The sequence below is a fragment of the Cervus canadensis genome, chromosome 9 (genome assembly GCF_019320065.1).
Source record: "Cervus canadensis isolate Bull #8, Minnesota chromosome 9, ASM1932006v1, whole genome shotgun sequence".
In the NCBI taxonomy this organism is placed as follows: Eukaryota; Metazoa; Chordata; class Mammalia; order Artiodactyla; family Cervidae; genus Cervus; species Cervus canadensis.
Genome location: NC_057394.1, coordinates 26,784,977 through 26,803,157, shown reverse-complemented (window position 1 = coordinate 26,803,157; position 18,181 = coordinate 26,784,977).

Below are 18,181 nucleotides of genomic sequence, written 5' to 3'. Positions count from 1 at the left end.
CAACAGGTAGGCAGCACGCATGACTCTGGCCCCCGACCCTCTGTGGCACCCACGGCCACAGATAACTAGGGCAGCGGTGGCAACGGAGTCTGGGATCCCATCCGCTCAGATGTTGAGATGCCCACCCCCAGGCTCCTGAACTCCATCCACAGTAGTGGAGCCTTCAAACCTTAAAACAACAGGCACAGTAGAAGTTTCTGAACAGCACCGGCTCCCCTCCAAATACCCCCCTTACCCCACAATCAGTGGCAGACTGTGCCTGCAACTCGGGGGATTCCGGAGGCCAGGGAATATAGCCCACCGTCCTGGTAATCGACAGTGGCTCAGGGAGAAGCAACACAGCCAGAGCCCCCGAGGACAAGAAGTGATGGCGAAGGCCTGGAGTCACACCTCTTACAGAGAGGGAGTGGAGCGAAGTGCCGCTCTCCAACCAGAGACAGCACAGCTAAGAGAGACCAAAACCTTATGCTATCACACCATCTGCTGGAAAACAAGAGAAGAACTCCAACTGCTAGCATAAACTTCAGATCACCAGCAGAGAAGTAATTCAGCAAGAACCATGAAGAACCACAGTAACACTGTATCACAGCAAGAAAAGGACAATTCTCCAGACACCAAACTTAAAATCACAGAATACTACAGTGCAACTGATAGGGAATTCAAAATATGTGTCATGAAGAAACTCAGTAAGTGAAAGGAAACAGAACGGCAATTCAATGAGCACCAGAATAAAACTGATGAACAAATGGGAAAATTTATCAGAGATTAAAAATCTAAAGCCAAACAGAAATTCTGGAACTGAGTAACTAATAAATGAGATGAAGAATACATTATTAGAAAGCATTGGAAATAGAGCATATTGTGTAAAAGAGAACTAGTGAGCTTGCAGAGAAAGCTAGAAAGGATATATGTAGAAGAAAGAGAAATAAGTAAAAAAAAATAAAGAAAATCTGCAAGGTCTTTCTGACACTTTTAGGGAAGGGAACATCTGGGTATCTTAGAGGGAGAAGGGAGGGGAAATAGAGCAGAGAGTTTATTTTAACAAATAGTAACTGAGAATGTGCAAACCTGGGAAAGATACAAAAATTCAGCAAGTTAACATCTAATTACCTTGATGCAAAAAAAGACATTCTTTATGACACATATTAAAATTGTCAAAAGTCAATGACAATTTTAAAAACAGCTGGGGGGGGGAAGATGGCAACCTACCAAATCCTACCTTGAGAAACAAGAAAATCTCGAACAGTCTAATCTTAAACCAAAGTAACAAGAAACATAACAGGTGGTGTAAAGTTAGTAGAAGAAGCAAACAAAATCAGAGCACAAATAAATTACTAAAAAGACAATATAAAATATCAATAAAACTAAGGTAATTATTTGAATAAGTAAATAAAATTGACAAGCCAAAGCCAAACAAAAACTAACACATAGAAAAGAGAGTACTGGTTATCAAAGAGGTGGAGGGAGAAGTGAGTAAAAGGGGTCAAGTGTACAGTGATAGATGGAAATAAAACTTTTGGACATAAGCACCTTGAAGAGGTAATATAATGCTGTATACATGAAATGTATATGTTATAAGTCGTTACTTACATAAAAATATTTTTTAAGTTTTTCTCAAAAGTTTCTCAAACTTCCAAGTATAATTTCTGATCTGTTCATATGGCACATTTATGGATCCTTAGCGTACACTGTATATGTCAATGCATTCTCAGAATGAAAGAGAATTATCTGTTCATCCTGGAAAATAGATGGGGAAAAGTGGAAACAGTGACAGACAGTTTTCTTGAGCTCTGAAATCACTGCAGACTGTGACTGCAGCTATGAAATTAATAGATGCTTGCTCCTTGGAAGATAAGCTATGACAAACCTAGACCACACACTAAAAAGCAGAGACGTCACTTTGCTGACAAAAGGCCCTAAAGGCAAAGCTATGGTTTTTCCAGTAGTCATGTATGGATGTGAGAGTTGGACCATAAAGAAAACTGAAGGCCGAAGAATTGATGCTTTCAAACTTTAGTGTTGGAGAAGACTCTTGAGAGTCCTTTGGATTGTAAGGAGATCAAACCAGTCAATCCTAAAGGAAACCAATGCTGAAAGTTCATTGGGAGTACTGATGCTGAAGCTGAAGCTCCAATACTTGCCACTTGATGTAAAGAGCCAACTCATTAGAAAAGCCCCTGATGCTGGGAAAGATTGAGGGCAGCAGGAGAAGGGGAAAACAGAGGATGAGATGGTTGGATGGCATCACCAACTCAATGGAAGTGAGTTTGAGCAAGCTCTAGGAAATAGTGGACAGGGAAGCCTGGCGTACTGCAGTCCATGAGGTCGCAAAGAGTCGGACATGATGGAGCAACTGAACAACAACAACAAAATTAAAAGTTACACTAATTCTCATATAGTGAGTGTAATTCACACTAGTATAAAATTGGGCCCCAGTCCATCTACTCATGTTTTAAAACTCATAAAGGTCCTTTTTTCTCTGCTTGTGTCTATAGTCCTGTGGTCGATCCTAAACTGGCCCTATGACTTCATACACTTACCTGGTCATTCTGACTTCATGACTTGATTTGTGCATATTACTTTGCCCCCAAGTGAAATTCCATCTCAGTTCATTATCATACTACATATGAGACAGGACCCTCAATCATACTCTTCAAAATCTGACAAGTAAGTTAATGAAAGCAAGTGAAATGGTACTGTTCTAGGTGAACATGAGTAGGAACACAGTATCTGAGGGATGGGATTTATATTTTTACCATTTTTTTCTATTTAATCTATTTTAAAGAGACAGTATGTAGTAGCTTTCCCTAACCCAACACAAGCTTTATCTCCCATCCCCTTTGCCTAGTAGTAAAATTTTCTCCAAGTAATTGTACTTATTTTCACAGTGAGAATAAACTTACATTAAGATAAAAAATTTCAAATTTTTTGAAAAAGTACAATGCAATGATCAAAAACTGAAAATGAAGCTACAAACATTTATCCTTAATACAAAATATTTTTGAATTAGGAAATTGGTGCAATGAATGTCCTTTGAATTTAAAACACATTCTGTCCCTCTTAATATATTTGGCTTTATCAATTTAGGCATGAATATTGTCTAAATAATACAACAAATTTATTAGGAAATTCCTTTTAAGTACATACTTTAGTGACATTATCTGTGCAGGCTTATTTTCAAACATGCAGTTCATAATGGGGAGTCCCTTCAACCATTGGAAAGAAATGACTGACAGATGGCATTGTTTCATACTCCTTTGATGCAGGTGGTGTGAAACTTGGAGTTTAAAGAGCCCTTTGTAAGTAAAAGGCTGGATAGTGTGAAAGGCCATCTATACAGACTCTAAGGGGGATTGTTCCTGCTCTTTAAACCTGCCCTTTTGACAAACTAAAATGATTTCAAAAGAAAATGATTACCAACATGGTACATTTCACTACGGATGAATAGGGAGCGCTACATTGAGATAAAGGTCAACTGTAGTTATTGGTGAAATCTGCAGAAGCCAGCAAATCATAAAGCTTTCACTGCTGAGGGAAATAAATGCTTGTCTCATCAAATCCTTAGCCATCCTCTAATAAGAGGGAATCCAACACTAATATGTTGAATAGAAATTACTAATAATGCTATACTAGTTGTACTGATAGTGACAAAGGGGAAAAGTCAGAGTGGTACCATTCTTTGCCTCCAGGGAATTCTTTTGTAACTAACCCCAAAGAGATGTCCTTTCTAGAGTGAATTTTAGAAGTAATTCATAATCAAAGCTTAGGACCGTCATTTTATGGAGGACCGTCCTTTAACATTTTCATTTCAGAACTGGATAAATACCCTATAACCAACTTATTTCAGAACCTTGAAACAGGTAGAATTTCCAACTTTTTAAAATATGTCTTTAATAGAGTCTTCAATTTTCTATGGGCATAGGGTATTTTCTATACTTGGAGTAGGGTTTGGCTCTCAATTGTAAATATTCCAATTCATTGGAAAGACAGATGCTGAAGCTGAAACTCCAATACTTTGGCCACCTGATGCAAAGAACTGACTCATCTGAAAAGACCCTGATGCTGGGAAAGACTGAAGGCAGGAGGAGAAGGGGATAACAGAGGATGAGATGGTTGGATGGCGTCACCAACTCAGTGGACATGAGTTTGGGTAACTCCGGGAGTTGATGATGGACAGGGAAGCCTGGCGTACTGCAGTCCATGGGGTCTCAAAGAGTCGAACACGACTGAGTGACTGAACTGAACTGCACGTATATAAATCAGTGATAAAAATATCCAATGTCACTGAAGGTTTAGAAATCTGACATATTCTTAGATTTTTGGGAGTGTAAATTGCTAATTTTTTTTGAAATGCTTTTATATTATATATGTAAAGATTCTTAGTAAGTTGACTCAGCAATTCTATGTGAGGAAGGAATTGAGGAAAGAGAAAAAAATTAGCTTCATCTACAGCACAGTATCTGAGACCAGAGTTTTGAACCAATCCAACAATATAAGAACAGTTAAGTAAAAATTGGAAAACCTTACAGGAATCACCTTAATATCTTTTGTTCAGAAAAGCTTGCCTTTATTACCTTATCTAAATTTTTTTTTCGCCTTCCTAATATTGTGTGTTTTTATACCTCCGCTAGAGCTGTGTTTCTTTTTCCTCAATAACAGTCCTGTCCTTCTACTCTGTGCTGTATCTCAGGATGAACCAACATTTCAGCTGGCATCTGGCAGGGTTAGGTCAATGGAAAGCAAGTGTGGGAAGTTGGGGAATATGAGGAAGGGGGGTATCCATGGATTTCTCTGTTCTTCTTTGCCTTTGATTGCATCTCTAGCAGTATTAATAACTGGGAAAGTTCTGTGGTTGTAAGTTGTCTCTGTTGGGTACTCTATAATAAAAATACCACTGTCTGGTGGCTTAAACAACAATGATCTCTCTTAGTTCTGAAGCCTGGGAATTCCAAAATCAAAGCATCAGCAAATTCAGTATCTAGTGAGAGCCCACTTTCTGATTCATGCATGACTCTCTTCTCCCTGTGTTCACACATGGCTAAAAAGGCAAGGGTGGTCTCTGGGATTCTTTTGTGAGGACACTAACCCCATTTGTGAGGGCTCTATTCTCATGACCTGATGATCTTTCAAAGGCCCCCATCTCCAAATGGGCTTCCCAGGTGTGCTAGCAGGAAAGAACCCACCTGCCAATGCAGGAGACGTAAGAGACATGGGTTCAAAGGGCATAGCAAGCCACTCCAGTATTTTTGCCTGGAGAACCCCATGGACAAAGGAGCCTGGTGCGCTATAGTCCATGGGGTTGCAAAGAGTTGGACGTGACTGAAGCGACTTAGCCTGCACGCACAAATACTACTGCATTGGAGACTAGGATACAACATATGAATCTGGGTTTTCATATGAACTTCAATATAAGAACTTGGTCTACAGCATAATTCCTTCCAGGTAGGTCTATCATGACTTCAGCTTCTGCAGATGTCTCTGGCTTCTGGGCTCTTGTAACACTCCATCTTCTATCAGTCCTTCCATCTTAAGATTTGAAAAATTATCCTGACTTCTGTGTCTGAATTGCTTCATAAACACTGACTCACCTTCTTAAGCTACCACATCTGTAATTCTCTGCATTAAATTCCCTTTGTTATTAATAAATACTCAGAAAGGTTTCCTTCCAACTGGACTCTGAAAAATTAGTATTTATTTAAAATTATCTTACTACTATCCTTTTATAATTTATTTTTATGGAAACATTTACAGTTATTTCATAGGAACACTACCATTAGACCCCATGGTGGTTGTAAGTTCTCATTACAATAAAAAAAAGAAAAATCCTTTTGAAAGTTTTTGTTCCTTCCTTAGCCTTCCTCAGTGACTCAGTGTTAAAGAATCCACCTGCAATGCAGGAGATATAGAAGATTTGGGTTTAATCCCTGCAAAATCTTTCACTAATGTTGACTAAATCATGTTATAGCTGAGGTGGTACTTTTAAGCACTTCTGAGAAACTGCATTAACTACCCTATGAAAAAATATTGTCTCAAAAAGTTGGGGTTTTTTCTTATTAAAAAATCTCAGTGCATTTTGGTTTTATTACATCTATTTTGACTTTATACAACTCAGACTAATCTCAAATAATCGAACATTTTTAACAGCAAGTTATTTGAATGGCAAGAATTATATTTTCATTTTCCAGCATACAAGTGGGTCACATAAATGACTCATTAAATATCAGTTTTACCAAATAACATGGGAAGCAATTCAGTAAAATTACTCATGGGATTTTAACCTTTTCTTCCCTCTATTTTGAATTTTTGCTGAGCCCTATGAATTTGTTCTAGCATTCTCATTTTTCTTTTATTTAAATCACATTTGGAATAGTTTCCTTTCACAAATGTACTTAAGTTTATCTTTGGAAAGTAGTCCAAAATTATCTTAGACCTCAAAATTTAGCTAGTTTTGCATTAATTTGTCATGATTGGATATAATGGCAGAGGTAAATGGGAATCAACATCTTATCTAGTTTTTTGTTTTATTTTTTTTTCAGTATATAGGTACTCCAGTTTTTCAGTTTTAATATTATAGTGTATGTATTCATTATTTCTTCTAATTCAAATTTTTATATTTCAAGTAAAGTTATCAACAATCATAGGGATACTGTATTTGGCATTTTAAATTTATTTACTTTAAATTAGTAGACTGACCTGATTTTATCTAAAATATTTTCTCTGAAAATAATTTATAATCATAGAATTAAGACAAATTCATTTAGAAATATTTGAAATAATCATAATTGTATTGTTATAAAGAAAAGCCAATTAATAATCTCCAGGTATTTATATATGGTGAGCCATCAGACCATAATAAGGCAATTTACTGGTGATAAATCATAAATCCTTTTCTTCAACTAGGGTGATAAATAATAGAGCCAAATAGTGCTGTTTATAAATGTACTGGATACCTGAAATGTAATAGGAGGACATACCAATAACCAATTAATACAATTTGTTAATGATTATTTTAAATCTATATAAAATAAACCAGAGACTTGTAATATCCATTGTTAACCTTAATTTAAAACAGTTTATATTCACTCAGAAATCTGACTTAAAGTGTGTTTCTTTCACAACTTGAAGGTATTTCACTGTCACATATTAAAAACATGATGGTCAATCTGTATTTTGTTTTATACATGCACCAGTTTGTTGTGTTTGAAAAAAAAAAGGCCTTGCTGTAAGTAGCCAATTTATGTCTGAAGCATCCAGAAACAATGATTCCACAAATCAAGCTTAAGCAGTTTTGGCTCAGACTACTACTCTCTTCCAACCCATTCCAATTGATGCACACCACCTGTGGCACTCCTAATTCACAGCAGCAGGCAATAATTTCCCTAGGATACCCATTAACAGTAATTATCCCCAAGATAGACTATTAGATATGGCTTGTGAACATCTCAGCAGTAAACTTGAAAAAAATTAATTCTAATATTTCCTTTGAGATTCATTTGTACCTTGGTGACAATATGAATTAATGGAAGTCTTTTAAAAAATGCACATGCTTACTTTTAAGAAGTAATAAAATTATTTAAAATAATATTTTTGATAGTTTTTTAGGGTTCTTACATAATTATTTTAAAATACAGAAACACTTGTAAATCCTGCAGATAAGGTAGATGAAGCAGTTGGTAGTTAACTGTTTTTCTCATACCAAAGCTATCTGCAGATATTTGACTTTGAATAGATAACAATTATATGTGGTTTAGCAAAAATATTACAGCTTAAAAAGAAGAGTAAATATATTTTATACTCAGATTGCCTTGGAAAATCTTCCATTAACTGAATTTAAAAATATAATGTCAAATTCATAAGAATTTAGAGTAGCTGCTTTGAATAGTCTTTCATAAAATTATAAATTTATTTGTAAAACTGCAATATATAATTGCATATAAAAGCACCATCTGTTTGCAAACTTTGTAATGTTAAAAAATGATGTACTTTTTATCTCTTATTCTTATAGATTACATTTATTTGGGTTGGTGCATGTCCTTATTCATGTTACTTACAGTAATCTTAATATAGGTGACATATGTGTCTATAAAAACATGTGAATTGTATATTCATAAGCTTTCCAGTCTGCTGTAAAATACTGATGTATGACAGTCCACAATTATCCATTTCTAACTAAGTTTTCTTGTGAAAGAAGCTACTGTGGTTATAAGTTATATATAATATATATGAATAGAAGTGTTAGTAGCAGAAAGGAACAATTTTATATGCAAAGTACATGGTGGGTTTTCTTGTGTTTTTGTCAAGGGAAAAAATAAAAAACAAGGAGTAGTTTTGCCCCAAAGAGAATGACTGGTTGTCCCAGAGTCAGAGAAAATTGTAGAACAAACCTGAGTGGATATATAAAGTTGTACAGGATTCATGGAAATGGATTTTTATTCTTCTAGGTCAAAGATGGCTAAGATTTGATGAGTTTATAAAATTTTCAAAGAGAACTTTAGTATTAAATATTATTAAATATTCGTGCCATTATTTTTTTCTTAAAAAGTCTCAGATTATTGATCTTATTTTAATAAAAGCTTATAAATGGTTTTTCTTTACCTTTGGAATAATCTGCATAAAATGCAATAATCTTTTGACTTAGTTTAATTTCCTGTGTTTTATGTTGACTTTATCATATTATTTGAGAAAGCAAAGACTTCTTGTGCTTTTGAATGAGCTTCATTTCTTTACAATCATGTTGCCTCCTATATTTACTTTTAATATCTTTTGTTGTCATTTTCATTAAATAGGTAGCTAAGAATTGCTTTTTAATAAACTAGGCTCTTATTGAATCAAATATTTGAACTTCCTGACAAATTTTAATATTTTGCCATTTCAAATTCATATTCTTTTTTTTTCCTTTATTTATTTATTTATTTTTTCAGTGGGTTTTGTCATACATTGCTATGAATCAGCCATAGATTTAATTCATATTCTAAATAGTATCTTTTGGACCAAAACTGTTTTTTCAGAATTCCCAGCTCCTGGGGCATTAGAAGATATTTTTTACTTTTAAAAAAAAAGAGATGATAGAAATAGACTTATTTGATATGTTACTATTGATAAGTTTTCTTGCTGGGATAATCCCATGGACAGTGGAGCCTGGAGGTTCCTGAGGTCGCAGTTCATGAGGTCGCATAGAGTCAGACATGATTGAGCATGCATGTAGCATATGGGTTTTTTTAATGATTATTATTGATAAGTTTCTTGAGTGTTCATTAATTCATATGTGCTCTTCAGCCTTTCTGAAGTTAAATGTGATTGGTAAAATAAGTATTTCAGAATTTTATGCTGCATGGGAAGTTACTGGGCTTCCCTGATAGCTCAGTTGGTAAGAATCTGGGAAGTTACTAGAGTTATATCAGTTTCTACATTTTCAATATGTTTCCATTTATCAAAGTGTTGATGCTGCTTCTCGAATTACATAACAACATTTTAGTGTCATCAATTATAAATTTAATTATTTTTTAAAATACTATCTTGATCATCACTTTATTTTTTGAATCCAGTATATTCTAGGCCATTAGTTTTTAACTGTGAATTTACATCACTTAACTGTGAATATATGAACCTTCATTAATATACCAACAAATATATTTATGTGTGTGTGTGACCTACTCCATCTTACTGAATTTCCTTATCTGATGACACATTCTTGGTATATTCTAGCAATGTTGCTGTTGTTTAGTGGCTCAGTTGTGTCCGACTTTTTGCAACTCTAAGGGCTGCAGCTTGGCAGTTTCTTCTGTTCATGGGATTTCCCAGGCAAGAATACTGGTGCGGGTTGTGATTTCCTACTCCAGGGCATCTTCCTGAATTAGGGATTGAACCCACATCTTCTGCAAGTCTCATGTATTGCAGGTGGATATTTTTTTACTGCTGAGCAACTAAGGAAGCCTATATATGTATATATGCTATGTATTTAATATATTAATGATATATTGTGTCTCACAATTACTATATTTTACATTAAAAAATTTTTCTTTCTAAGTATTATGCTTATCCATTTTTATAAATTTGATATATTCACTTTTGAAAATATAGTTAATCATACTTATAAATATTTTGTCTAAAACTTTTGGACTGACATGCCATAGAAAACAATTCCCTTGTCAACTGCATTATTCTTGCAATGAGTTCTCAACAGATCTTTTGCTTTTGATAACCATCAGCCATAATTTAAGTATAGCACTCTGAGTCTTGTTATATCTACTTTCAGGTAGATGTTTGTTTGTTTTGTTTTTACAGGGGTGCTTCCATGAAAATGCTTGTTAATCAGCTGCTTGCCAGAAGGCATCTTCAACAAAGAAGAACTGTCTCACAGTCCTGTTGGAAACACTGTGCCAGGTACTTTGGTATAGCTTCTTAGGACATCACTTAAGTAGTTTTAAGACCATACCCTTAGTCTGAATCAGAATATCCAGAACATCAACTGAGAAGGGACCATGAGATTAATAATCCAAGATCCAATGAAACAAAAATTAATTACAAAGAAATAAATGAATCAATAGGGGATGACGACAGCTTTTTTTTTTTCAAACACTGTTGATGTCTTAACATTTTATTTTCTGAATACAAGGGACACCTTTCTCTGAAACTGTCCATAACTCACAGCAGTAGTAGACCATGCTATTGTAAATAGAAATGAACCATTTATCCTTTTTTTCCTACCTAACTACTCTAGAATTTGGAATCACTTGTTGAGAGTTTGTATTTCCATGGCAACAAGGTTATTTGCACAGGTTTAGTAAGAATCTGTTCTCTTTTTAAATAGTTTATAGTTGCAATAACTTATTATGTAACCAAAGCCATGCCTCGGGTGTCATATTTGAAATGAAGCTTATTTAATCAGTTGTGATCAGGCATTTTTAAAGCAGTTAAGGCACAACGACTGCTAGCACTTGAGGCTGAAAGGTAGACTGTTTACATCACTCAGGCTTCTATGTTATTGGGGGCCTCCAATATATATCAGGGAGGCACATCTACTGGTCTTGTCTTTACTGATGTAGCTACATTAAATGTCTGCCTTTTATCATTCATACTATTTTTAATGAATGAATCACTGAAATTAGTTTAGAATTGTTTTCATAATTTTCAAATATACATTTTTTATTTTCCATACATAATTCATGACTTCTTGCTTGGAAATGTATAGTTTCATATTGTTGATTTCTATGAATGTTTTTCAATCAAAATCTTTCATTTAATTAAAATGTTTTCAGTTGATACTTATATTTGTTTATTTCTTATCTAATTGTGTGAGTTGTGTTGAAAAACAGGAGATTTGTCAAATTTCAACAAACTTTATTGTTACCTTTTAAGACTTTAAAGAAATATTTAAAACTATAAAAATATATAAATAAATCATGTATTATGATGTGATAAAATTTACTGTCTCAAATAATACCTATTGGCTCAAATATTGTTTTTTCCAACAGTTATTTTTTCTTTATTAAGCCACCATGAGTGTATTTCCATTCTTCATATATATCTGTTCCTCACTCTTATCATTTGAAAACAACATATTATACTTTTGAAAAATGTATGTAGTATTTTCCATTCTCTAACTGATGTTATTAGTCCACTTTTTTAAGATATGACATTTTATAAACCTATTGTTAGCTCCCCTCTGTCTTCCTTTGTTTTAATTGGGTATTTTATGTAATTCCCTATTGTCTACTTGTCTTAGCAAGTCGATTTTACTTCATTTCTTGTTTCATTTTTTAAGTTTCTTTATAATTTTCAGCATACATTTTGAACTAATTAAGCCTACCTTCAAATAACATGATTCATGTGTAGTGCAGAAGCATTAATTTAGCCTATTTCCACTTCATCCCTCCTGCCTTTTACTGTATTATCGCCATTCATTTCACTTAGTCATATCCTAAAAACACGCAGTACACTGGTATTATTGTCATTAGGCAGGCTTTTTTTTTTTAACCTCAAGAATAAGAACAATGAAATATTTTAGTTTACCTTCTTTTTTCCTTCTCCAAAATTCTTGCTTTCTTTATGGACGCTCAGTAGGTTTTTTTTTACCTGTAAATAAATAAATCATTTATTTCTTCCTGAAGAATTTCTTTTAACATGTTTTGAAAGGCAGGTTTGTTAATGATTAATTTCCTGTTTATCTTTGTCTGAGAGAGTTTTTGTTTTACACTGTGTTGAATATTTGTGTTTGATTCCTTGCCTCTAACCGTTGTTTTTTTTTTTTTTTTCCATTTATTTTCATTCGTTGGAGGCTTATTACTTTACAATATTGTAGTGGGTTTTGCCATACATTGACATGAATCAGCCATGGATTTACATGTGTTCCCCATCCTGATCCCCCCTCCCCCCTCCCTCTTCATCCCATCCCTCTGGGTCTTCCCAGTGCACCAGCCCCTGAGCACCCATCTCATGCATCCAACCTGGGCTGGTGATCTGTTTCACCCTTGATACTATACTTGTTTCAATGCTGTTCTCTCTGAACATCCCACCCTCGCCTTCTCCCACAGAGTCTAAAAGTCTGTTCTGTACATCTGTGTCTCTTTTTCTGTTTTGCATATAGGGTTATCATTATCATCTTTTTAAATTTCATATATATGTGTTAGTATACTGTATTGGTATTTATCTTTCTGGCTTACTTCACTCTGTATAATGGGCTCCAGTTTCATCCATCTCATTAGGACTGGTTCAAATGAATTCTTTTTAACGGCTGAGTAATATTCCATGGTGTATATGTACCACAGCTTCCTTATCCATTCGTCTGCTGATGGACATCTAGGTTGCTTCCATGTCCTGGCTATTATAAACAGTGCTGCGATGAACACTGGGGTGTACTTGTCTCTTTCAGATCTGGTTTCCTGGGTGTGTATGCCCAGGAGTGGGATTGCTGGGTCATATGGCAGTTCTATTTCCAGTTTTTTAAGGAATCTCCACACTGTTTTCCATAGCGGTTGTACTAGTTTGCATTCCCACCAACAGTGTAAGAGGGTTCCCTTTTCTCCACACCCTCTCCAGCATTTATTGCTTGTAGACTTTTGGATAGCAGCCATTCTGACTGGTGTGTAATGGTACCTCACTGAGGTTTTGATTTGTATTTCTCTGATAATGAGTGATGTTGAGCATCTTTTCATGTGTTTGTTAGCCATCTATATGTCTTCTTTGGAGAAATGTCTGTTTAGATCTTTGGCCCATTTTTTGATTGGGTCATTTATTTTTCTGGAATTGAGCTGCAGGAGTTGCTTGTATATTTTTGAGATTAATCCTTTGTCTGTTTCTTCATTTGCTATTATTTTCTCCCAATCTGAAGGCTGTCTTTTCACCTTGCTTATAGTTTCCTTTGTTGTGCAAAAGCTTTTAAGTTTCATTAGGTCCCATTTGTTTATTTAAATTCTACATCCTTCAATGAAACTACATCATCTTCATGTGCTTACTGCTGGCTTTTCTTAGATACAGATTCATCTACTTTAATAGCTAGTAATTAATCGAGATCCATTCATTTTATGGTAAGAGGATTCCCAGTACATTTACTCTGACATATTGCCGAAAGTAAATCTTCAATTAGTGCTATTTCAATATTATATAACACATATTTAAGATTATTGCATTTTTTTGCTGAATATTTTATTTAATGACCACATAGAGTTCTTATAGTAAATTTAGGAATATATCCCACTGTCCATTTTCTTTATAGGAATGGACTCTGAGATAACTTGTGAAGTAGCAATGAGTCTCTTCGTTTTATTCTTTTATTAGGTAGCTGTTATTGAAAGTAAAATACATATAATGCATTTTTAAATTGTTTGAACTATGATTTGCATATCTCTTAAAATTATGTATGCCATCATTTAACCTTAAGAAATAATTTTTTATCAAGAGAGTTTCAATATGTGTATGAGCTTTTCTCAACTTAAATATTTAGTATTTAGATTTGTACTATGTTTTAATTTTACTAGACTACTGTGATAACTTTACTTGAGTTGCTGTGCAGAACTATTTCCCACCCTTTTCTGACTTCCCTATACTTTAGATTAACCTTTAGATCCTTTGACCATCAGTTTATTTTTGGCCAAAGGGTAGGTGGAAAGAGACAGTTAAAAGTGAAAGTGAAAGTCACTCAGTCATGTCCAACTCTTTGTGATGCCATGGACTGAGCCACAAGGAAGCCCAAGAATACTGGAGTGGGTAGTCTATCCCTTCTCCAGCGGATCTTCCCGACCTAGGAATCCAACTGGGGTCTCCTGCATTGCAGGTAGATTCTTTACCAACTGAGCTATCAGGGAAACCCTGCTCTGTTAATCCTGAGCCATGTTTGGTCAATGGCTGCATTCTCTATGGTCACAGTGATATTCAGGTGACTGCACATCAATGGCTGTAACGCTAAGCTCTAATGAAAGTACTCTCACCTGTGTAAAGCTAGGTATGGTCATAGATTCTAGTTACTGCAGGTCCCTGGGAGTCTTACCATTCATTTCATTTCTACTCAACTATGCATGCTGAAGAAGCTGAAGTTGAATGGCTCTATGAAGACCTACAAGAACTTCTAGAACTACCACCAAAAAAAGATGTCCTTTTCATCATAGGGAATGGGAATGCAACCATAGGAAGTCAAGAGATACCTGAAGTAACAGGCAAGTTTGGCCTTGGAGTAAAAATGAAGCAGGGCAAAGGCTACCAGAGTTTTGCCAAGAGAACACACTGGTCATAGCAAACACCTTCTTCCAACAACACAAGTAGGGAAAATCACTAGGCCATTCAGGTATGACCTAAATTAAATCCCTTATGATTATACAGTGGAAGTTACAAATAAATTCAACGGATTAGATCTGATAAAGTGCCTGAAGAACTATGGACAGAGGTTTTGTAACATTGTACAGGAGGTGGTGATCAAAATCATCCCTAAGAAAAAGAAAGGCAAAAAGGCAAAATGGTTGTCTGAGGAGCCCTTACAAATAGCTTAGAAAAGGAGAAAAGGAAAGATATATCTATCTAAATGCAGAGTTCTTACAAGGCGAGGTAAGAAAGCCTACCTACGGGTTCACTGCAAAGAAACAGAGGAAAACAATAGAACGGGAAAGACTAGAGATCTCTTCAAGAAAATTAGAGTTACTAAGGGAATATTTCATGCAAAGATGAGCACAGTAAAGGACAGAAATGTTATGTACCTAACAGAAGAAGAAGATATCAAGAAGAGGTGGCGAGAATACACAGAAGAATTATGCAAAAGAGATCTTAATGACCCAGATAACCACTATGGTTAACCACAGACACCCTGGAGTGCAAAGTCAAGTGGGCTTAGTAAGTATGACTATGACAAAGCTAATGGAGGTGGTGGAATTCCAGCTGAGCTATTTCAAATCCATAAAGATGATGCTGTGAAAGTGCTGCACTCAATATGCCAGCAAATTTGGAAAACTCAGCCGTGGCCACAGGACTGGAAAAGGTCAGTTTTCATTCCAATCCCAAAGAAAGGCAATACCAAAGAATGCTCAAACTACCACATAATTGCACTCATCTTACATGCCAGCAAAGTAATACTCAAAATTCTCCAAGCTAGGCTTCAACAGTTCATGAACCAAGAATAGCCACATGTGCAAGCTGAATTTAGAAAAGGCAGAGGAAGCAGAGATCAAACTGAAAACATCCATTGAATAATAAAATAAGCAAGACAATTCCAGAGAAACATCTATTTCTGCTTCATTGACTACGTTAAAACCTTTGACTGTGTGGATCACAACAAACTGTGGAAAATTCTTCAAGAGATGCTAATACCAGACTACCTTACCTGCCTCCAGAGAATGCAGATCAAGAAGCAACAGTTAGAACTGGACATGAAACAAGGAACTGGTTCCAAATTAGGAAAGGAGTACATCAGGCTGTATATTGTCACTCTGCTTATTTAACTTATATGCAGAGTACATCATGAGAAATGCTGGGCTGCATGAAGCAGGAGCTGGAGTCAAGACTGCCAGGAGAAACAGCAATAACCTCAGATATGCAGATGATACCACCCTTGTGGGAGAAAGCAAAGAGGAACTAAAGAGCCTCTTGATGAAAGTGAAACAGGAGAGTGAAAAAACTGGCTTAAAACTCAACATTCAAAAAACTAAGATCATGGCATTCAATTCCATCACTTCATGTCAGATAGATGGGGAAACAATGGAAACAGTGACAAACTTTATTTTCTTGGGCTTTAAAATCACTCCAGATGGTGACTGCAACCATGAAATTAAAAGACACTTGCTCCCTGGAAGTAAAGCTATGACCAACCCAGACAGCATATTAAAAGGCAGAGACATTATTTTGCCAACAAAGGTCCATATAGTCAAAGCTATGGTTTTTCCAGTAGTCACATATGGATGTGAGAGTTGGACTATAAAGAAAGCTGAGCAGCAAAGAATTGAAGCTTTTGAACTCTGATATTGGAGAAGACTCTTGAGAGTCCCGTGGACATCAAGGAGATCAAACCAATCGATCCTAAAGGAAATCAGTCCTGAATATTCATTGGAAGGACTGACGCTGAAGCTGAAACACCAATACTTTGGCCACCTGATCTGAGGAGCCGACTCATTAGAAAATACCCTCATGTTGGGAAAGACTGAAGGCAGGAGGAGAAGGGGATGATAGAGGACGACAGTTGGATGGCATCACTGACTAGATGCACATGAGTTTGAGCAAGCTCTGGGAAATGGTGAAGGAAAGGGAAGTCTGCATTCTGCAGTCCATGGGGTGGCAAAGAGTTATACAAGACTGAGCAACTGAACAACAACGACTCTGCATCTACTGCTGTAAACAGTATTTCATTAAATTATCTTTAAATAACTTTTTGATTGTGCCTTTTCTTTCTGTCAGACCTGGTAAGATTAACAGAAAGCCTAACTGAATTTTCAGCAGGATTAAATCAGACTTATGCAATATCTTATTAATTATATGTTACTAAGTAATAGAAAGCAGTTGAGCAAATTGTTGATAGAATTTTCTACCTAAAATTTTAGCAGGAAATATGCATGAGACCTGTCTCATTCACATCCCTGCTTTTTCCTTCTAAGCTATTTCAATGTTAAAAAGCTAAATGTTTTTTAGCTTTTTAAAGAGGAGACACAAATATTCTAAGTCTAGAAACTGCTATGGCATGCTATAGTTGGCTTCACATTAATCATATTAAATGGAATTATAAACAAATACACTTCTTAGACCCTATGCTAATTAAGATACACGGAATTTCGCACAACTGAGAAACTGCTCAATAGGGGCTCTTAAACAACTATTTTTATCATAAGTCGCATCTCTCCTATGAAGGAGAATTCCTGATATGCAGTAGTCTTCCATTGCAAGGGTATGTGTCAAGAAGTAGAAAACCAAAACAATTTTCTTTTCCTTTAAAATCCCAGTTTATTACAAAGTACTAAATTCCACTGTTCAATGAGTCAAGGCTAAAGAAAGTTTAAATTGGCTGTATAAATGAAGTTATCCGGCCAATGCTTCTAAAGCCCAATTGATGAGACAGTGGTAATGATTCAATTCCCTTCTACATTAATAGGAATGACATATTTGAATTACATGCATATTTTCTTCACATTGAACAATTATTTAAGACTGCAGTAACAAAATTAGCTTTTGTTGATTCCTAGTGCTTTATTTAACCTCAGACATCAAAACTATACCCTCTGACATAAATCAATATAAATAAATTACTGATTGTCCCCACCCAGTAATGTATGATTCTAATGGAATGTAAAATAATTTGAAAATCAGAGAAGTTAAAGTGTCATGAAAGTTTAAAGAGTTAATTACCAAAATTATAAACCCATAAACTATATACAGTGCGTCACTCTTCACTTAAGGTGAATAAATTACCACAGAAATAAAATATCATTTCCTATAGGGCTATTTTCAGGCTTATAATACATTTGTGTTTTTAAATATTCTCAATATAACCTGAGCCAATTTTTTCTTTATTTCTGTGATGGTGGTGGCATTTGTTAATATGCTCTTTTACTTTTATATTTAGTAGGTTAAATGTCATAGTCACAGATGTGTGTTGTCACTTGTCTAAATGAAATTCAGCAGCAGCAGTAATTTCCAAATGATATTGACCCAATGCCAGAATTTCATGAAAGAGGAGAGGTAAAGGTAATAACAGGAAAAACAGGACAAGGGG